The sequence below is a fragment of the Gavialis gangeticus genome, unplaced genomic scaffold (genome assembly GCF_001723915.1).
Source record: "Gavialis gangeticus isolate Ggan-Ray unplaced genomic scaffold, GavGan_comp1, whole genome shotgun sequence".
Classification (NCBI taxonomy): Eukaryota; Metazoa; Chordata; order Crocodylia; family Gavialidae; genus Gavialis; species Gavialis gangeticus.
In genome coordinates, this window is record NW_017729008.1 from 29929789 (window position 1) to 29946967 (window position 17179).

Here is a 17179-nt window from a genome sequence, read left to right on the forward strand (position 1 = left end):
CAGGGGTGGATTCAGAGGGAGTGCAGTAGCCCTCTTTGGGACTATACAGTTCTGTGGGTGCAGGGGCTGGGTTCAGCTGGGACATCAGCAGCAGTGATGGGTGGGGGGGTTCCCCCCTCCCTAGGCTTGCTCCTGGGGGGACCAGGCATGGTGGGGGACCCCAAGTACACACCCATCGCCACTGTCACTGTCCCAGCTGAATCCAGCTCCAACACAGCCTGGCTGGATGGACAGCAGTGACTCTGAAGCGTACCCTGCCGCCAAGACAGCAGGGAAAGCGGTAGCAATGAGGAGGGGAAGGGGAGGGGAGGGGAGGGAACGTGCTTCTGAGCCCGTGCTTCTGAAAGGAGGTGGGAGTCTCACCTGTTTGGGGGATTTAAAATTCTCTGGAGACTTATGCAGCATCATCTGCCTGGACCAGTGGGGTGGGGGGAAGGGAGAAGAAGGCTAGGAGAGGGGTACAGCTGCCCTTGCAGTACAGGTTGCTGCTCCCACACCACCCTTTGCCAAATCCTGGATCTGCCCCTTATATCATCTCAAGATTAAAGGGGAACAAAACAGAAATATGGTTTTTTTATCACATTGGAAGCAACTGGGTGAGTTTTTACAGATGGCGTCATGCAGGAGGTCAGACTGCTTCATTAGCTTGCTTCCTTCAGGCCTTACAGATCCTTTTGTTAGCTAGTTAAGCATAACTGGTAGGCTAGTCATTAAGTAAAGCAGAATCAATGAAATAGGGCTGGTTCACTTTGGCAAATATTTGCCTTAGCCTAAGGATCATCATCCAGCAGCAATTGTCCCTGGTAAGGAAATGAGGCTATGATGGCAGCTTGAAGTTAATAGCTGTGATGGCATTTGGGGTTGGTGGGAAAGCAAGTTCTGAAGTTAAGATCAGGCACTATGACAAAGACTTGCTAAATAGGAGGTGATCCTGGAAGAGAGGCAGGGTGCTGCTGGGAATTTTAAAGCTGAGATGTCTCAGAAAGGAAGAGGGGAGCCTCCTGCCAAAAGGAATCGCAAGGACATGGGTTTGGGTGGTTGGAGCAGGAAGCGAGAAAGAGACAACCCTGAAAAGCAAAATCAGAGACAAGTACTGTCACCACAATGCCTTCCATGCTACCTTCCAGGATACCTCCCTGCAATGGTTGGTGAGGCATCAGCAGCCACTTACTTGCATCACTGCTTGGTTTATATTGTATTGTTTGTGCCTGGGTCAGGCTGCAAGTCTCTTAGGACAGGGACCGTGATTTTTTTTATGATGGCTCAGTACTATGCACCCTCCTTTCTCTCAGGAAAGACTAAAGGATTATATAACATTTGGGCTCAGGAGGAGACTACAAGTCTGGGTTGTTTCCATTTGATTACATTTGCATTATAGAAAGTGCAGGGAAGATGAGACTGATGACAGGGACGGGATATGGGTTTCAGCAGCAGAGGGCAGGGTCCATTCCAACTGCAGGCGGCCACAACAGATTTCCTCACTTCATGCTCCTAATTAGCCATCTGTGATATGCAGCTAGAAGAGTGGTGTGACTCACTGCAGAGCAATAGTGGGGGAGACCAGAGCGTGGCATATCCTGGTGCAGTGAGATCAACCTTGCTGCTTACATGAAAGTAGGCTGTCTTGGTTGTTGCCGAATGTCAACACAGGTGTAGAATAAATAAGGGAAGGATGGCACATGCCTGCAGAAATCAGGTGTGTGAACTCCAGAGAAATCAGAGCTGCTTGAATATTTCCAGATGGGAACTTGGTCCTCAGCAAATACATTGCAGACAAGGACATGGCTTCAGGCAATCTGCTATATTCTGATGCCAGCCAATTGGATTGGCACCGTTTCTGCTTGTATGCGAAGGGGATGCCAGCCTGGAGACAGCCTGCCTCACAGTGAAGTTGCCATTCTCTGTTATTACTAATAACAGTGTCCTGCTCCAAGACCTATTGAAATTAGTGGTAAGAACCCCATTGACTTCACTTAGCAACTGGATCAGGCCCGATGTTTGTGGGCAGAAGTGCATCAGCTGCTTATCATATCTCTAGGATGACCAGTCTCTTCTCTGAAGAACTTAAAGACCAAGTAATCCCCTTTCCTCTTTAAATGGCATTTGACAAAATTTCTAAACGCAGGCAAATAATTGGTCTCATGTTGAGGTTCTGTGAAAAAAAGTGGAAGACAAAGGGTTGCAAGATGTTGTATATCTTTTCCTTTTTTGTTTGCTCATTTTGGGGATTTTACAGATTTTAAAGAGTTGAACAGCCTTTAGTTTTTCATCTTAAATCTATAAAAAAAAATCTGTTGTTGTTGTAGTTGTTTTGGACATAGAATTACGGGGTTGGAAAGGTCATCTAGTCCAACTGTCTGCACAGATGCAGGATGCACTGTCCCTAAACCAGGAGTGCATAACTCAGACTCCACTGGGGGACATTTACAAGTTACATGTTGCAGTGGAGAGCTGTGAAGGTGCAGGTGCAGTCTTACTGAGTTGCTGCAGGCTGATTCACTGAGTTAAAAGGCACTGAAGGCACAGACAGAAGAGTAACTCCCCATTGTAACTCCTAGCGCTTCACAGGAGGCGCCATGAGTTATAAAAATCCCCCAGACCCAACAGACATTTGCTGTTGGGTTCCAGGGGTTGGGAGATGGAGCTGCTGTTTAGAGCAGCTGCAAGCCTGCAGCCACTCTTCCCTAACAACAACCCTCTCTCCTCCCAGCTCTGGCGCTGTTTTCAGAATAGGAGGGGGGAAAGGGAGTGGAGTGAGCTCATTTTGGGGGTTACCCAGCTGGTGCTGGAGCCTGAGGTGGGTTGGTTGAAACCCCCCTATCTTGGGGGGCTCCAATCCACCCACCCCACCCTCCAGTGCTGGCTGAAAAAAACCCAGACAGAAATCCCTCTGCTCCCTCCTCCACCCCTCCCATTCTGAAGACAGCGCTAGGAGCAGGGCTAAATTGCATCAGCTCGGGCCTGCTCCCAGCATGTGCAGACACAAGTTACTGAAGGCACACTGTTTTGAAGCATCTTCATCTGAACCCTCATGCTATGAGGGTTCAGGTTTTTGTGGGATAGGGCCCTTTTAAAATGCTCTGCATCCATGTGCTTGTGTTTGGTCACAGCTGTAGAGTGCTTTCAGGAGCCAGATTGGGTGATAATTGTCACTTCTGTCTGCACCTTGATATTATCCAGGTGGTCCCTAGACAGCCTATAGACCATATATTATGTCCCCCAGTTCTACACTATCCAAAGTGAATGCCTGTGCAGGGGATTCTCTGACTCCCCAAGGCAGCTTGTTCAGTCATCCAACTGTTCTGACAGTTAACAAGTTTTTCCTTGAGATTTAACCTAAATCTGCTTTGCTTTAGTTTAAACCCATTACCTTATTACCTGTGTGGCAATAGAGAGCAGTTGTTCTTTCTCTTGTTTATAGCAGCCTTTCACTTATTTGAAAACTGCTATCACGGCCCCCTTTAATTTCTTTTTCCTCCAAACCCTTTTATCACTTGCTCACTCATGGATTCTCTCCAGTTTCTCTACATCCTTCTTAAAATGTGGAGTTCAGAACTGCACACAAGATTAGATGAAAGGACTGGACTAGACTAGTTGTAAGGAAAAACTTCTTTACAACTCAAGTGTCCAGGGTCTGGAATAGACTCCCCCCAAAGGTGGTACAACCACCTACTCTGAATATCTTCAAAAAATGTCTGAACACTCACCTTGCTGGGGTGAGGCCTAACCAGCACCAATTAGAGTGTTAGACATTGCTGTTTTATTCCCAGTCCTGCTAAGCCAGCTGGGTTTGTCTCACAGCTGTTGACAAAAGGTCCCTAAATATTTCGGTTTTACAGGCAGTCATCATCTTATCATCCAGGGAAAGCACCAGAATTTATTGTAGGTATGCTGATATGAGCGATCATAATACATGCTTAGGAGTACTAGAAGGAGCTTAAGGAAGGATGTGTTAGAGTGACGTTGTAGCCATGATGGTGGAGGAAGTATACAAGAGTCAAGGATTTCTTTGGGTGATATTTTTTTTGAGCCAACTGCATAGTGGGGAGACAGAAAAGATTTTGAATACAAAGCATATCTTGCATTTGAAAGCCTATCTCAGCTATGCAGTTGGTCTAATAAAAGATATCACATAAAGAAATCCGTTCCTTTTGCATAGTGAAAGAGTCAGGGAAGAATGAAGGAAAAAGAGGCCGAAAGCTGTTACATTTTGTGATATGTATTTAATAGTAATTTATTCCTTCTGACTGCTTCGTACGTGTAATCGAAAGAACAGCGGGTTTCTGTAGGAATTCTCCTGGGTTAACTGGTGCTGGGGAGGCCTCAGTCTAGAAACATAGTTTGCCATCTGAAAGCAAAAAATCAGTGGTGAGAACCGAGAAAATGTCATGGACAGAGCTCATGATAATCTTTGCGAGGTAATGAAGGAGGTGCTCTGCTAAAAACTACAGTGGACAAATTTCAGTCAGGATCCTTCTAAATAGTTAAATGTGGCTCAAAAGCGTTGCCAACGCCAGCAACTGTATTGTGAATCAAACAAAATTTGGTATTTCCCTAAAAGTTCCAGGTCCCAAAATCACGTGTTTAGAATGAGAAGCTTCTGGCCCTTTTGCAGAGAAAGTGCAAAAAGAAAACAGCTTAAAAACAGAAAGCCAGGAAGAAGAAGCCACGCAAACTGTGTGATAGCCCAAGGTGGGTAATTCTGCCCTCGCTTGAACCGTAGGAGCTACATAGAAACACAAAAGCAAAATTCAAATCGTAGTTTCATGCCTATGAAATCTGCTTGTTTATGTATTTCCCTCAAACTTTTGGAAAATGTGGACAACTGAATGTCGAAGCCATGACTTGATTATGATTATGTATACTTGAGCCAGGATTATGTATACAAACATACGCACATCTGTATATCTGTTTAGCATCCTGCTTTCCCTTGGTGGCCTTTTTCTTCCTGAGCCCCCGCTAGCATGCTATCAAAACTCCACAGCCCACCTGTGCCACAACAGCTGCCCAGCTCCCCACCCCTGCCCATGTGGTCCTGGGGCCCCCCTCACCTGAGCGGCAGCAGCGTGGAGCCTCACCTGCCCACCTGCTGCACCACCTGCAAGATAGAGGCTGTGGGGCTGGGCAGGGTGGGGCAGGCCCACCCCATCACCCCCCTTTCTCGGGACTCACATCAGCCCCAAGGGGCCAAGGCAGCTTCTCCCCATGCTGGGCTAGGCTGGGCAGACCCTATGAAGCCTTCTCATGACCTCCCAGGGGGCATGCATACTCCTGGGTTGAGAACTGCTGCCTTACAGGAAGATACATCCTACTTACATATACAGACACTGAACAACAACGGGCAGTTGTCTTATGAATTTGAGTAGCAGGGCAAGAAATCATCCCATTAAGAAAATGAGACTCCATTCTTCTCTATCATTGACTTTACTATGTTGGCTTTGACTTCATCATTACAAGCTGTATGCAAAAAGTTTCACGCCCAAGAAATTAGCACATCACAGAACTACAGATAATTTCAGAAAACGGTATCTGTCTGCACAGTATTTCAACAAAAAGTTGTAGGGAACAACAGGTTAGAGCTTTCATTGAGAAACAAAAACATTCTTGCATTTAAAATCATGGGCTTGCTAACAGACAAACACACAAAGCTTTAGTAATGCTACAATGTGCCATATAATACTAAACAAGAACAGAAGGAAGAATTTTCCACCTTTTAATATTGACTGTGGTCATAGAAAGGAGGGAGACATAAAACTGGGAGAAAGCACAGCAGGACAGAAGACCAGAACCAAAATACACTTCTTTCTTTCTTTCCCTCCTAAGAGGAGTATCTACCAGTCATGTTGTGGGCACTGTCTAGATGACAGAATGGGGCCAGGCTTTATGGATCTGGGAATGGCTGTGGTGAACTAACCCAAAGCGAGTTCTCAAATACTGTCATGGAGACAGACACCCCTCTTGTAAGCTGACGTAGAGGTCGGACTGAATCAGTCATGGGTTTTTTCCCCATCTCCACCCAAGGTTTAGGTCTCAAAAATATGGAATCAAAACACTTCTGTATAACAAATGTGTTGGTAGATTTTTGATGGTTCAAGCGGTTCTTTATTTATTGCCCTTCTGTTTCTAAGTGCTCTGCAAGGATTAAAAAAGCTGCAGCAGGAGTGCTATGGGCCCAACATTTTTCAAGAACTCTGTTTCTAAAGAAGCATGCAATTTTTTTATGGGCTAAATTTTTCTTTAGTAAAAACTCCCATTAATTTCAACATCATTTCATTCTATCCAAAGGGGATTTCTTTTCATTGATATATGTATTGCAAATCCCCCATGAGTCAGCCCAACAATAACATGCCAGTGCACATCAAGGAGAGTACTCACTGGTGCAGCAGGAGACAGGAGCCACTGACTGAGTACTAATTCCAGTTCTGCTGATGTGTTACATCTCCTTAGGCAAATGGCTCTAAGCCAGGCCCTGCACTAAACCGTTGTAGCTCCACTGAAGTTTCCCCATTTGAGGCACTGGTTTTAACATGGAGCTTGATCACTTTATGAACGGAATTATATTACGTGACTACAAGTCACTACACTTACTAGCACCGCAACCAAAAGAGACCTGAGGGTCTTGATAGACCATAGAATGAACATGAGCCACAATGCGATGCTGCAGCCGGCAAAGCGAACAAAACATTGGCATGCATCTACCGATGCATCTCAGACAAGACTAAGGACGTCATCCTCCTGCTTTACTTGGCCTTGGTCGGGTCACAACTGGAGTACTGCATCCAGTTGTGGGCATGCACTTCAGGAAGGATGTGGAGAGGCTTGAGAGAGTCCAAAGGAGGGCTACGTGTATGGTTAGAGGTATGGGGTAGGCCATACAATGAGAGGCTGAGAGAATTGGGTCTGTTCAGCCTGGAGAAGAGAAGACTCAGAGGGGACTTGGGGCAGCCTATAAGTATATAAGGCATCCACATCAGGGACTGGGTATCTGTTCACCAGGGCTCCCCAGCGGAAGACTTGACTATTGGTCATAAATTGCTAGAAGACTGCTTTAGATTAGACGTAAGGAAAAACTTCTTTACACCTCAAGTGTTCAGTGTCTGGAATAGACTCCCCCCAAAGGTGGTACAACCACCTACTCTGGATATCTTCAAAAAATGTCTGAATGCTCACCTTGCTGGGGTCATCTGACCCCAGCAGTCTTTCCTGCCCAAGTGCAGAGGGGCAGGACCTAATGATCTCGAGAGGTCCCTTCCAGCCCCTAACATATGAATCTATGACTTGAAAAGTGCCTTACAGTCCCATGTTCCTAACTCAATAGAATGACCCTATTTGATGCCATCTGAGAATCTCACCCTTTGCCTTCCCGTGGTACAGACTGTTTCCTTTGCAGGAGGCATAAATGACTGGGGACTGACTGGAGTCTTCTGACTCTGGTGTGGAAACCCTATTAGGCATAGAGCAGGTAGCAGGGGGTAAAAGGGAAAGAGAGAAAGCCAGGGAGCAAGGGCCTGTCGTGATTCCCAGCTGACAAACAGCCTCTTGTAGAGTATTTGGAGTAGTGGGTATCATTAGAAATGTACAGCAGAGCAAAAGAATCGGCAGTGTGTTAACATATACTCATGATGATGCATTTCAAACGGGTTATTCTGAGATTAGCAGAAGAATAAATATGAACATTCAGCCTTTGTGTAAGGGGGAAGCTGGGTTGAATTGGCTTAATAGCTCCTGTTCAGCTTTAGGACAGTGTAGGAAAAACCATGTCAAGAAAAATCTAATCTTGAGATAATGATACAGCAGACAGGTTATCCTGGTGGCTTGGCTGAAATTTGCCTTCTCCATTTACTCTAAATGTCCAGCCTACTGAGCCGTTTAGCCAGTACATTTTAGCTCATAATTAATTTATGAGCAAATTCACAGAACAATGGGCCAGGCTTGTCACTTGTCCTGATACCACCTTGTCTTAAACAGAAATGTGGCTAAAGTGCTTCATTGGATTGTGTGAGGAGATCTGTGCTAATGAAATAAACTCTGGGCACTTCTACACGAGATGCCACTGCACAGTTGTTACTGTGCATTTATTGCAAATACTAGATAAATGTGCAGTAACCGGAGTTAGTACTCAGTAGCACCGGCAAACATCTTTTAGGTGATGCTACTACGCTGTAGCCTACTAATACTGTGCAATAGTGTATTAGCACTGTTTATGCTGTGACACACTACTGTGCAATACTTTTCGGCTCCTGCACAGTCAGCAGCTCATGTAGACGTACCCACCGAGTCATGTCTTTAAAGTGAGCAGTGGAGATGTGTCCAGTTTGAAACTGCCAGGCTCTGAGAAAGTTCAGCCCCAGACCTGAATGCCGGTGCTCAGAACCGGGCTGTGTTAGACCTATCAGATGCTACTTGTTTTGAACTTTTAACTTGCCAAAGTGTTTATATTTTTACAATCAGGATCAGATTGTTAGCTAGTGTAAATTGCCACAGTGCTACTGATTTTAATGCTTCTACCCTGGCTTGCACCAACTACAGATTTGACCCTGGGAGGTGACTGGAAGGGTATTCACCAGCTCTAGATGCACATTTGTATTTGAGAGGGAACAGGCAACTAAAGAAGGCGTTTCCTACTCTGAGATAATGCAGGCCTATGCATAATGTTAGCAGATGTGCTATGTCAAAGGAAAACAGACATAGGAAACCATCTGAAAGTATATGCTCAGCGCCTGACTTGTGACTTGCTTTGCAGAGCCTGTTAAATACCAAGGCTTTCCTAGAGGCTTCTACTGAAGTTTCCTAGGGCAGACTAAGGATAAGATTAGCTGGAAAAGCTGGGGGGAGGCTTTCTGCTGATGGCTGGCTGGCTGGCTGAAATAATTGTTTTAATTCTCCTGGGATTGTACAGTATAGTTAATGATGTGTGAGAACACCTGGAGCCTTGGTTAGGCTTTTAAAAAAAACATTATTTAAATCTACTTAACTACTGCTCCTACCTAAAAAATATGCACTTTTTTTAGCTTATTGGGCAAAGCTCTTCGCTTTTGTTGCTGCAGGCTGTGATCGAGAACCATGAAGCTTATATGCCTGTGACCAGAGTTTGTTGCACGTCCCAGTCTCCATCAGTATTCTCACTCGCTAAAGAAAAAGCAGCCTGTACTCTACAGTACCACATTTAGCTCCTGTGTACCATCATATAAAATATGTAGACCAGATACACAGCCAAGGGGAAAGGTGGCATGGAAAACTTCAGAGGGAGTGAAAAAAAATGACTTGCCCAACCTCAACTTACGTACTAGGCAGAAAAATGAATAGGGAAATATTTTGAGGCATGGGTACACTGGTTTGTGAAAACAGAGGATCCCTCCAAGTGTTTGCCTATGTTTAGACTCAAACCAAAAGGGGAAATTAAGGGTCTGGAATGGTTAGTCAATTCTTTCAAGCCATTTTCCCCAGGCCCTTTTGTCCTTCTGAGGCTCAGGCTGGAAGGGAGGCACCATAAATCCCATGAAAAAGGTTTGTTGTTTTGACATTCCCAGCCTGGTCCACATACCCGATATGTCTGCACAACTCAGACAAATAACCATGCTTAAATACTGAACTTTTGGAGTTCACTGGTATGAGAGGGCTTTCTTGACTACAGTGTTGAACAATTCACAATATTTAATGCATTTATTCTTACAGTACCCTTCTGAAGAAGAGCTCTTATTCCCATTTTATGGTTGGGGGACTGATCATAAGCTAGATCCAGGCACTTAAATGTCTTGAAAAAGACCTTTCGATTTTTAGAGATATGAAGTAACTGGTGGCACAAATGGACAAGTGTAATTAAGTCTGGTTAGCCTGCTGGCCTTAGATCGTCCTATTGCTGCTAAGCACCAGCAGGGACCATTCAGTCATCTCATCTGACATCACAGCCCATGACATTTTACCTATTACCTTTACCTATTGAGAAGAATAACTTGTGCTCAATGAAAAATATCTTCCTGAAAGACATCCGTTTAGGATTTGAAACTATGGGGAGATGGAGAATCTATGACTTCCTTTGATTATTTGTTTTGGTGGTTAATTAGGCACCTTCACTCTCACAAACCTGTGCTTAATTTCTAAATTGAATTCTTCAGATTCAGTCTTTTCATTTTTTTCATTCCTTTCTCAGCTAGATTAAAGAAGACTTTGTTTCTGAGGAGTTCTCCCTAGGAGGGCACTTGGACTCTGTAATCAAGGCACATTGCAGTCTTCCGTCCGATAAGCAAAACAGATTGAGCTCCACAGGTATTTTATCCATCCCTCAAATAATTGTTGTGGCTCTTTTCTGCACCTTCTCCAATTTTTGAAAGACCTTTTTTCAAATGGACTACAGAACTGGCTGCAGTATGCTGGTTTGGTCTCATCACAGCCATATAAAGGAACACTCCTCCCCTCTCCACTTCTACCTGCAGTTTCCCTTGTTACGCATCCAAGAATCGTGTTAGCTGTTTTGTCACGCCATTACACTGGGAGTTCTTGTGTTGCTTGACAACTGGGACACCTAAATGCTTTTCAGACATGCTGTTTTCCAGGATACTTTTCTCCATTTTGTAGGAATGACCTACAATCATTGATCCCTGATACATGACAGAGTCATAGAATAGCAGGGGCGGAAGAGACCCCAGGAAATCATCCAGTCTAACTTGCTGCTCAAGGCAAGAATCATCTTTGATTAAAACACCCAAGTCACAACCTCTCTGGGTATTCTATAGAAATCTGTGATTCAGCGTATGATGTGTATTCTGATACATGCACATATTTCAATGCGTGTATCCATTGAAGTAATGAGAATTTTAGGTTGGATACCTTTACTGGTATTGCCAAATATAGGAAATGATATTCTTACCCTATGAAGATCTTGAAACAAGTCCTCCCCTCTTTTTGTTCATGTCTGTTTAACTCAGTGCTGCCTGGTTCCAGCGCTGTTCTTAGTTGTCAAGCAGACACTAGCTACCTGCCAGGGTCCAATAGTAGCAGCTCCAGAGCAGGTTCCTTACAGCTGGTGCAGACATCGCATTATCCTACCTCATAAAGCTCATATCTAATGCGATTGCCTGTGTGCCTTGATGCTGCCTGCGCTGGTAGTTCAGACAGGTGTAATGGCTGCAGGTCTTTACTGCAGAAAATGCAGGCAGCGCTGAGGCACGGGGGTAGAGGGTTGGGAGGCTGCATGTACACTACCCTATTGGGAGCGATTCCACTTTCACTTGCAAGGCCAGATCTGTGTCTTCTTTGAGCTACCAGCATGGTGAAAAATTGGCTGCTCACTGGTACCAGTGAGCAGCAATGACTGATTCAAACCTCCAAATGTTTGTCTAACTGGATCTTAAAGTCTTCTAAGGATGGCGATGGATTATACAACCTTTCTGGGTATCCTGTTCCAGTGTTTACCCATGAGAAAGTTCTTCCTAACTTCCATCTGAAATTTCCCTTGCTTGAATTTGAGACCCTTGTTCTTTACCCTGTACCCAAAGACCATCCCCATCCTTTTTATAGGCACTCTTCAGATATTTGAAGACTGTATCACATATGTCCCTCAGTCATCTCTTCTCCAGACTATATAATCCCAGTTCTTCCAACCTTTCCTCATTTTTTCAGCCTTTTCTGACTTAACCTTTGGCTGTCTCAAAGCACAATTTATCAAGCAGTCCAGAAAGATATATATGAATTCTCCATCCTCAATGCAGTTGACTACTCCACTACTTCTTTGCCATCAGTGGATTTATTTTTGCTTCCAGGAAGCTGGCCATGCCCAGCATTGTAGAGTGCTGGGCATAGTTAGACACATAGGAATACAAATAATCCCAATTTAATAATGATTCTCTATCATGTCTTTTTTGAGATGTCTTAGTTTTTTATCAATTCAGTGTTTCTTTAATTGCTGTTGTATAGTGATATTTTTAAAATCAGAATATTGATGGATAATAAACCAAATACCTTAAAAAGTTTGTGTCTGACATCTATTCAAGTCTTTTTTTCTTAATTAATTAACTAAACCTCTGATCCCATCAAATAACGAAATCAAGTTTGTTTGACAGGGCTTATTTGCTATAAAACTATGTTGATTGGTTTACATTGTCCTAGTATTTAATACAGTGATTCTCAACCATTGTTAGGTGTGCAAACCACTACACATGATTCACATGGTAAACCCAGAGATATCAAAGAGAAATCCATAGCATGAAAAATATTCTGACCTGTTGCGAACTTTCTGAGTTCTTTGCAACAGAAGGCTTGCTCTATTATTTTTTTCCATATTCAGAAAACAAGTGAGAACAACTTGTTTTCTGATTATGGAAAAAAATAATAGTGCAAGTCTATTATTATAAGAACTGACATTTTCTAAGTTGTCTTTTGAGTCTAACAATTCCCTGGTATTTCAAAACTTATTAAAAATGAACATCGGCGGACTAAAAATTTTGTGCGCCAACTCTTTTAGGGCTCTTGCAGTCTACTTGCATAAAAATCTTTATCCTTAATAGATCCTGTTTAATAAAAGCTTAGTTGCTAATAGACTGGATGGACTTCACCATCCTTATGTAATACAAGGAATATCATCCAACTTTTTCCCCAATGCTAAACGCAATAATTATTGAATATTTTTTCTACTTTTCTGCAGGATTAACAGTTTTGCCATGTCTATCTAATAATAGCCCTATACCATTGTTAAGATTTTATTGTTTTTAATATATGTACAGAAAGCACTACCAGGCAGAGATTTCTCCCTAATGTATTTGGCTTCCCTTATCACAGTCATAGGGTGTGTCTAGGGTGCTGTGCTTTAGCACTTCCAAAAGTATGGGTGGTTACTGTGCTGTGTGCATTGCATGCTTAGATTTCATCACTACGTTGCTGTTGTGGTGCGCAAAACCAGGGTAACACGCTGCTATGGCAACCTAGCTGGCAATCACGTGTAGACTCATGTGATTGCTACATTGCCATAGGCCAACATGTAGATGTGCCCATACAGTCATCGAGAATTAGGGCTGGAAGGGACCTCCAGAGCTCATCTGACCCAAACCCTTGCCTGAAGCAGAATCATCTCTATCCAAGCCATCCCCTATAAACCATAATCTAAACACTACATAAGACTACCACCAGATGTTAGCAATGTTATTAGCCATGTTCTATATTTTCTAGCTTTTAATTCAGATTGCATATTTTCTCTTTTTCTCTTTTTGTCATATATTTATTTTCTATTTTCTATTTTTCTAATGAATCAGGACAAGCTTCCAGCCAAAATTGTTTTCCTTCATTGTAGAATTGTAACTTTTGGCCACGTAACACATTCTTCTTTAAGAACTTCAAAAAATGATCAATATTTTTCCTTTACAGGTTTCTTCCCAACCATCTCACTCATACTTTTCCTCAGGTTGGGGAAATCAGCCCTTATAAGCACCAGCCATCTATATCTCTTTGCTTGGCACATTCTGATTATTTCTGAAAATCAGGGGGTTAGAGGTGTAGCCACAAAACTGTGTTATTCTGAGTGGGGGGAGGTAGTTAGCCATGTTAATGTGCTTTCTGCCCATGCCAAGTTTAAGTCTATTCCAAAATCAAGCCCCAAATAATTATAGAAGCTGACAAACTGTATAAAAGAAAAACTTTCCTTAACTCTAAAGCAAACCTAGAAGTCACTTACTACATAATATTTTAAAAAAGGAAGTGAAGGGTCCTGTATTGAATTGAGACTGCAGTGGGACATTTGATAGACCATATAATTAGCCAAATGGGAGTGTGAGCAGAATACCAGGGTCTGCACCCCTCTTTTCTCTTATAAAATGTGCAGGGGTGGCTCTCTCGGTGCTTACTTTCTCTTGGGGGTGCACATTTGGTTTCCAGGTGCTTCATTAACATCTTGGGGCTTTGTCACAGGTTCCCTGTATAATGCCAGAATACCATGTTGTGATGTCATAAAGTGAGGGCGGTTTTAGAGCAGTCACAGGTGAACGCTTCCTGTCGTTTCAGACCTGCACGGCTGCGACTTGCAGCCTGGAGAGCGGAGGCGTGGAGACAGTAGCCAGGTGGGAGGATAGGAGGGAGGCTTATACCTGGTTTTAAGAGAACTTGTGTCAAAGTCCCGAGAGTATGTTTTCTTTTTTGTATCAACAATTGGGATTTTGATTTTAAATCTCACTCAAAAGACAGCGGCAAAGTGCGATTCTTAGCCTGAAAAGGGATCAAGAATGTGCTTCAAGCTAGTGATGGAGACACCCTCCGTTTCACTGGGTGCCCTGCCGGTTCCCACCTGGACAAAAAGTCTCCAAGGCTGTAATGAGATGAGATGTTTGACATCATATCCCTGTGTGGAGAGCAAAAGAAATTCAAAACCCACCTGCTTGCGTCCCAGTTGCTGTAAGTTGACTCACTGATGGAGAGTGCATATCTGAGCCTCTCTTTCAGGTCTGTTATTGTTTTATGTTTTTACTTGGTGTTAAACATCGCACATAGGACATCCAGTGAACACAACACCTGACAAGCCACGGCTCTGCCCTGTAGGAGAGGGGAAGATCCTGGAATTTTTCAAGCAAAGTATCTTGTCTATGTTCTTATATCAAGCTATTATTTAGATTGAGGGGCTCCATTTCAGATTTGGGCTCTTAAAAATGAATAGTTAAAGAGAGTTTCTGGTGTCAAGAGCTTACAGTCTGTTGGCAGTAGACGAGACAGTAGATGGACAGGTAAAAAGATTAATTATTACATCCATTTTACAGGTAGGAACTGTGTTACAGGCTGATTAAGGGACTTGCCCAAGACCACACAGGAAATTGTGGCAGAACAGGGATACTCAGCTCTCTTGAGTCCTAGGCAGGTGCTTTAGCCACAAGGTCTTCTTCCTTCCTTCCTCCCTCATCAGAAACATATCTGCTTCAGTGGGTAGTGTCAAAAACATTGAGAAAGAAAACAGCTTCCCTTACACAAAGTTTTGAGAGCATTGGGTTCCCAGCCTGATACACTTCCCCTTTATACGTTTCCCCAGGGAGATGAAAGTCAGAGAGAACGGCAGGTGTTTTCTGAGAGGACTTGGAAGTTGTAGATAAATTAATAAAAAAGAAATGAGGGGCGCATTATTCATGGCTTCCACGACACACAGGAGGAGGGTTTGTAAGCATGGGGCCCCGATGTGTGCAGGCAGTGGTGCGTCGGGAGACACGCGGGGTATAATTGACCATGAGAGGCTGATGTTGGACCTAATTATTCCCCTCCGCAGACAAAAGCTCCCAACCAGCCTCCTTTGTTAATAATGAATGATCCTGGCAGATCCTGAAAGTACACATTATCATCTGCATTCGGGACAGAAAAAGTTTTCAATTCTTTGCTTTGTTAGTAAATATTTGAGCTGTGTAACTGGAGCTGGTTATGCTATTGTAATGATGACACTGATACACAAGTTGATGTTATTATAGCTGGGGAGATCATGCTACATTATCTTTTTTCTTCTATAGCCAGGTAACTTGAGGCCGCCACAGAGCTGACTTAGCTCTGTCTAATGCTGAAGCATCTTCCCTGTAACCATAATCTGGCATGGATATGGTGGGGGGGTTTTTCATTTGTTTGAGGGAGAGCTTTGTTTAACTGCTGACAGGTCTAGGAGAAAGCACAAGACGGTCACAAACATTTTCATTGTGCCTACACCTCTCCCAGCCAAAGGCCATTGCAGCAGGTGGAGACGAGGAGATTACCAGGCTGACTTCTGGAGAGGATTTAGGGGATATCTATGCAGACTCCGGCTTCTTGGCTTATTAGAGAAGCCACTGGGATATTCTGGTCATCAGAGAAGGGGATATACCCTCTAGGAGGACGGGAGTGATACTATGTTACCTGCATTTGTTTTTGATTCTCTTTAGGGCACGAATGCTGGCTGCTAACTATGCTGGTGTGGAAAGCAGGTTAAGTGGAAAGAATATCCTGTTATTCAAGATGCATCCGTTCCCGTGTTCGGCTCTGCTTACTTGTTTCGGAAGCACAGGAGAAACCACTCCATTTGACCAACCTGACACAAACCCCTTAGCAGCAGAGGTGCAAAAGGCTGAGCCCAATTCAACAATTTGCCTGCAGCCATCTGCAAAAATAGGCAATAGCATGAGTCACAAAAGAGAGAAGGCCATGGAGGAGATGTTTAAAGCCAGCAACTACTCGGAGAAACACAGTGGCACAAACAGCAATTCAAGTAATCATCTGGTTGCTCGGTCTGCACGTCTTACAGCACATTCAGCTATGTTTCTTGCACAAGAGCTGAACCATGAAGCCATTGTGATCCACACTCACATCCCCAGACCATCCATCATCGGAGTGCCAAAGGTAAGTGCTGTAGATGATGTTATGTAAAGACATAAAAGAAGTGGCTTTCTTTAATAAACTAAAGAATAAGGAGCAAAAAAAAAAAGTAAATCCATATGACCATTTATCTTGTATTGATTGGAACACCATTGAGACGAGGCTAATGGCTGCTCTTACTTAAGTGATCCAGCATGACAGCTCTTGTTTTTCTGAGCTATTATGGGAAGTCTTTGGGGGATGTTTGCAGCAAGACAAACAATGCTTTTATCGTGCTTTTCATTCGTAGATCCCTCCACATCCTTTGTGACCATCTCTTCTCCTGGACCTGATCCAAAGCCCACTGAAGCTGATAAGAGGCTTTTCCATTGACTGCAGTGGGCTCTGGATCCATCTGTTTGTCACGTCTAATTTTTAGATTCTATCTGTTTTGAGGGAATGTCAGGGTCTTTCCAGGGCTTCTGTGATGCAGATCTGGTCTCTCTTCGCTTTAATGAAAAGAACAGAACAATGCTGATCACAGTTTTTTTGGCTCTCTAAATGAACAAATAGTAATAGGCCAGCATGATAATTTCTGGTTTTTTCCAGATTAGTTGATCTTACGGCTTTCCCCGAAGTCAGATGCTGAGCAGGTGGCAAAGTTAGGAAGAGAACCCAGATGTCCTAGTCAACTTTTTTATAACATGCACCATATTTTCATGGACTATTAACATTTTGCCGTCCCTCATTCATGATTGTAAAGACTGCTTCCTTTCCCATTAGCTAATTCTAAGTAATTGGCTTCTGTAGTATTAGGAAAGGATTTATTATAATTGAACAGCTGGAATTAATGAGGAATGCCAAAACTATATGGCTAGCTAGTCCACAGACCATCAGAGAG

The 17179-nt window shown here is 43.5% G+C and overlaps 1 long non-coding RNA gene across 1 annotated transcript; it reads left to right on the plus strand.

The window, feature by feature from the left end:
- Positions 1-12997: 12997 nt before the first annotated feature.
- LOC109292201 lies at positions 12998-16559 on the plus strand. Its single transcript, XR_002096060.1, has 3 exons — positions 12998-13124; positions 14662-14667; positions 16550-16559. It is a non-coding gene; the product is annotated as an uncharacterized LOC109292201 (long non-coding RNA).
- The last annotated feature ends 620 nt before the right edge of the window (positions 16560-17179 follow it).